This window comes from Harpia harpyja, chromosome 1 (assembly GCF_026419915.1).
Source record: "Harpia harpyja isolate bHarHar1 chromosome 1, bHarHar1 primary haplotype, whole genome shotgun sequence".
Taxonomy (NCBI): Eukaryota; Metazoa; Chordata; class Aves; order Accipitriformes; family Accipitridae; genus Harpia; species Harpia harpyja.
This window is the reverse complement of record NC_068940.1, coordinates 7,355,799-7,361,722: the sequence shown is the minus strand read 5'-3', so window position 1 is coordinate 7,361,722 and position 5,924 is coordinate 7,355,799.

Genomic DNA, 5,924 nt, shown 5'->3' with positions numbered 1-5,924 from the left:
GGGGAACTCCCCCCTCTCCTCGGACGACCGCTTCCTCCGAGTGAGCATGCGCCACGGGCTGCTCCTTGCAGTGGCGAAAAGGGCGGGAAGGTGGCGCTGGCGCGTTCGTCCGCGCATGCGTAAAGGCGGCGGGGGGGGGGGGCGTCCCTAGCGGTGGTGGCTGCTGAGGGGCTGTGCCCTCAGGCTCTTCCTCAGAGCCACCGGCTTGTCCGGCTGGAGACCGGGCGTCCTTGTGGCAAGGAAAAGCCACAAAGAAAAAGCCCACAAACTGCCCCGAACTAAATGCCGTGGCGCTGGGGGATTTTTTTGGACAAAAGACAGGCAGTGCTCAATCAGAAAATAATGACCTTCCAGGCGCCAGCACGGATGACCTGGGTGAAACGTGCGTGTTGTGCATTATGGAGGCCTGGGAGCGGTGCTGCGCCTCGAGGTGACGGAGCGAGGGGCCGTGCCCCGGCCCCAGCCTGCGCTTCACCGCTTTTGACAAGTGCCTGCTCAAATGCCGCAGGACAGGGTTGTGTCCATCTACTAGCGGCGAGTTCAGTGTCCGGGGGAAAGCGTTACAAACAGCAGTGCATTACCCCAGCAACCCCGAGCTCCAAGGACGGCTGAGCTTCCAGTGGACAAGCCAAGAAAGATTTTTAGTTAAAACTGCAGTAGGCTTATGATCTCAGGATAGCCTTATTTTTGAAGCGTCCTCTTAAAAATTTATTTTCTCCCCAGAAGTGTTTCCTTAGCTTCAGGAAAGTATCTTCTGAAGAATCAATCCTTACCATCGATGCAGCTAACTGGCAGGAATCCCAGGCGCAAAATAACAATGTCTGTAACATTTTCTTTACTGAAAAGACAGGCCCAAAACCAAACGGGATTATTCTGTTTACTCTGGGGCTAAACCACTGCAGGGAGAACAGGCTAAACAATAAATGATAAGTAGATAGCCGCACTGAGAAAGAGCAGACCTTTGAAACAGAGGTGAAAACAACGGATGGTGCTGAGAAGATCGAACCCCCTGGGTGCTGGCACACCAGCCAGAAGAGCCCTGCAAAGCGACTGAGAGGAATGTCTCTGGAGGAGGCCCAGCTGCCCCAAATGGCCACAGCTTGCGAGAATGCTGAGAGGAAATGAGAGATGCATTTAGTGCAGCAAAAGAGAAACGTTACCAAATAGAGCCGGGCATCTGGAGAACGTCAGCAGCAGAAGCTGGCGCACGTGGATTTCTTGCCTGTGGAAGTAGGCATAAGGAATTAAGTTCATTATGAAATGCATCGTAAGCATGTGGCTCAACGAGTAAAGAAAAGGAACAATGTTGAAATGAGACATCCTACTTATGACTGTAGACTGTCAGAACCCAGATCAAAGTAAGCGCTGGCTCAAGATAAGGCGTGAAGCCTGAAATGGCTGTGCAGAAAGGGAGTTGTTCAGTGAAACTTGGACACTATTGGGAAAGAGAAGACAGCCAACAGATGGAAGGGAAAATATTCCCTTCCGTCTCAATTTTCCACCTCTCAGTGGAAAAACTACATCATTGCAAGATTAAATAAAAACAATGTTATATAGCTGAAGAGAAACTAAAGGGAGTTTTTATGAGATTGACTTTGATTTTGGCTGTGGGAAGAGTCTTGGGAAGAAGTTTTCACTAACGTCTGGAATAAGCTTGTGAATTATATTCCACCATTTGCAGGTACAGAAAGCCAGCCATGCAAAAGCGTTTGAAAAGGGAGATGCGACCTAGTTTGTTCTAATACAGGCTGTAGCTGTTCTCTTCTCATGAAATCCTGATTTTTTTTCTAGTGTTAGATAATTGGGAAAAGGATTTTTGCTCTTTCGTTCACATCAGTGTGCCCTGAAAAACAACTGCCAAGAATGAGATACTGGTTCCACCAAGTTTTTCTGTCCTCTTGAGGAAGGGCTTTGGCAACATCTGTACCACGACCTGACACCATCTATTAGGCAGCATGCATGTAGCAGAATATATTTCTGGTCTCCACTAAACCTTTGGCATTACGGCGGAATACGAAGAGAGGTACGTTATAGTGGCCCCATGAGATCGTTAGGTAGCCCAAAGAGCAATGTGTGAAGGACTGGCGGGAAGTGAGTGCAATTCAGGCAGATGAGATGTTTCTCTTCTGGCATTGTATCTCCTCACTGAACACAGCTACCATATGGAACCCTTTACATCTTTGTCTTTGCTACCGGTAGCAACTGTGGATGAGCGTGTCTGCATTTGTTAGCTTGATCAGTTTACGTGCCCTGTGGGAACTGGCGAGGGATACTGATGGGTCGTTCACCCATCAGAATTAGCTGCCAGCTATCCCAGACATGCTGATGGATGGATGGGAGATACCAGATGAGAAATGACAGCTTACTGCTTCAGCAACAAGAAAAGATGAGAGCTGGAGAAAGTAGAGACTGATGGTGGGTGAGGGGAACAAGGATGGGAACACGGGGATAAAATCATCTGAAGCCATCCTTCCCTGATTTCCTTTCCCTGTCCCTGCTTTCCTCCACCCCCTGTTTTGTTCTGGTTCTGCACCACTGCAGTCAACAGGAATTTTGCAGCTTTACTAGGGCCAGGATTGAATCTTTGTCTGTCTCTTGCTTTCCATCTGTTTCATTTTTGTTTCTTCCCTTTCAGCATTTCCATACATTTGTCCATCGATCCACAGTTCAGCAAAGAGCGTAAAGAAAATATCGCTCTTTACTTCAGTCTGATGGGAAGTTCCAACCGCTCCTTGTCTTCCGAAGGCATAACACAAATAATGTGATTTGACGTGAAGGCATGCCCATGTCTTCCCATATATTCTGAGCAGGAAGATCGATTGCTCTGCTTTATGACATGTAAACGGGGGGAGCGGCGCTGTGTGCCCAGGGTTGATGCCTGAAGCCCCGCCGGTAGGGCAGAGTGTTCCACTGACCTCCTTTCTTGGGTGAAGGGCAGGGAGAAATGTCACGGTGTCTGCCAAGAATATCCATCTTGTCAGCAGCATCCCCAGCACATATCTTGCTGTGCCTGACTGGTGCACGCTGTCACTGGCACGTCTAACTTCATCTCGTGTCACAGGAGCCGGAGAAGAGGAGGAGCTGGCAGCAGTGAGAGCATAGGAAGCAAAGCAGTGTTTTTATTTTGGTGTTGAAAGTGTCAAAAGATAGACAAAGTGTTTAATTTTATAGCACCTGAAGTCCAAAAGATGCTTACAATGAAGGTTTTTACTACTAAATGTAATCCAAGGCATGTATTTTATAAGATGATTGACCAAAATTAAAGTTTTCTTTGGGTTTCCAAATTTTTAATGAGCATTCTTTTAAATGAGAATTAACAGAGAAAACAAAACTTTATTTTCAACCCAAACACATTACAGCATCATCCAGTCTGAGAGAAAGAGGTAAAAGGAACAAATACTGTATAATGAAACCAACAGATATTTTTAAGGCTAATAATCTAACATATTACATGTACGTTAGGAAAAATCATAGGAAGAAATCATAGCGCTAACAAAATTGATAAATTTTCCACTGATGTTGGTGAAAAAGAAGAATGGATAATAATTTGTGGATTTTTTAAAATAGCATTTAGCATATAGGAAGGAGGCCTGGACATGCTAGAAGGGAAAAATATTTCATATTGGAGGGGTGGGATAAAATACGACTTTATATTTGTGAGAGGCCACAAATGAGTGTCCTGTTATGCACATAAACTTGTATTTTTGAAGGAATAAAATGCATTTAGAGAGCACCTAGGGAAGCAAGTGCCTGCCCATAATTGTACACTGGGAACGAAATTTCTGTCTTACACACATCACTAGGCTTGGCGAGTAACCCCACCGGACAGGTACATTGAGACAGACATGTACAACGGAGTACATGAGAGCAGGGTTTTACCCAGTGACCTAGCTGAGGGCAGTTTTCAGGCTGCTTTTCCATTTCCTTTTTGCTCCAAATTCAAGCTGGACGTTAGTCAGGCTGGATGTTTGCCACCTCTGTCTTATCAGAGATCTGTTTTGACTGTCTCTAAAGCTGTGCTGGAGGCATGAAAATCGTCCTCTATGTCCAGCGTATTTATGGCAACACTCTGGGCCCAGAAAGGGGCTGGGGTGACAAATGCTTTTCTGACACTCAGAAAGAAAAGAAGTAGTTTTAATTGCCAGTGTTGGGAATACATGCAGAATATATGCGCCTAAACATTATCCTGCCTGAGAGATGCTGCTCAAAGCTACATGAGGTGGCTGACAGCTATGTATTTAGATTCCTGCATAGTACATTGCTTTTAACAGGCACTGCAGTTTAAACCTACCTCAGCTCTGAACAGAGTTGGCTCATGGGCGTTTTCAGTGGTGAATAGACTAAATCTGTTCTTACAGGCTAATTGGCATGTTTTGAATGACCTGTTTGGCTTTACCTGGATGGGGTCCTAACCTCTGCTAGGACCCTACTTCTGCCTCCACACCCACCCTGGGTGCCCGAGAGTAGATCGCACTCTGGAATCAGAGGTGAAGGATTACAGCCAATGTCCCCGAGGCAGGTGCAGCCATGTCTTCATCGAGGTGAAACGTTCCTTGGTGTGGGGGGAAAAAAATCAAATGCAATTTCACTGATCGGATCCCACGTTTTCTCCCTGCCTCTGATAGAATAGTGCAATAGTCTTTTAGAAACTTCAGCCCAATATTCAGCACAGTGGATGAGACTAACCCGTCTGTGAGAGGAGCTGCTCAATTTTAGCTACGTTTAACTCCATGACCATTCTGCAGAAGATAATCCCTTTGCTCCACTCACTGAAGAACAGGGGGCAGGGAGCTCTGTTCCCCATCTCCTCTCACTTCGCAGGAAGAAATAGTTTCAAGTTACCATGGGAACTTTAATGGTCATTGCTACCTACAGATGAAAAGTCATATTAATAGAAATAAATGAGCTTAGAAGCAGACTAATGCAGCTACAGCCAAGAAACTGATGGGAAGCAAAAAAGGGGAAAAAAGTAGCAAGAATAATTCTTTATATTGCTCAGATACATTTCCCTACACTCTGGAAGTCTGACTGAAGTTTTTACTGAATCCAAAGTGAACCCTTCTGTCATCTTGGGAGGCATTTGGTTTCTGGCGGGCAATTTAACATCCCTGCAATCCTAACCTCAGATACAGACAATAGTTCTGTCCTCCTCCGACAGCTAGTTGTGGGCTGTGTAGCTCGCATTCCGTAACTGTCAGGGAAAGAAATGATACACTGATGGGTTTATTTACATTTTTGTTGCTATTGATGTTAATTACCTGTATGACATCCCTTTTTCACCTCAGGAAATAACTAGACCCCCGACTCAAATACCTTCTTCCTAAATTTGTTTATACTGGGGAGAGCAGGGCTGTGTGTATTCAGCCTGGATTTGCAACCGAGTGACACTGTAACAAAAGCATGTAGTTGGGGCTGTTATCACTGCAGTTATTTCCTACAGTGAAATAGGAGGTAAAAAACATTGCTGAGACTCGACCTGGAAAACTCAGTACAGCATTTAGGGAAGAGGAGTTCAAACTGGAACAGACCCACAAAAGGGTTACTGGGAGGACTGGGGAGTGGTGAATATTATCAAACAAGAGCAGACTAGAAAAGTTCAGTTTGTTTAGTCTAGCAAAATGAAGACTGAGAGGGGGTATGGCTGTTTATGCTTCCTTTTGGACAAATTAAAAGCATGGTGCTACTCAAGTTCAAGGCAAACACTAGCACAAGAACAAATGGGTGTAAACTGTCTTTCATGCAGCCCTTTTATTCTGGGCTGCGTAGGAGGAGAGCTGCCAGCAAGCCGAGGGATGTGGCCCTTCCCCTCTACTCAGCACTGGTGAGGCCCCATCTGCAGTACTGTGTCCAGTTCTGGGCTCCCCAGTAGAAGAAAGACTTGGGCTTACTGGAGGGAGACCAGTGCAGGGCCACAAAGATGATTA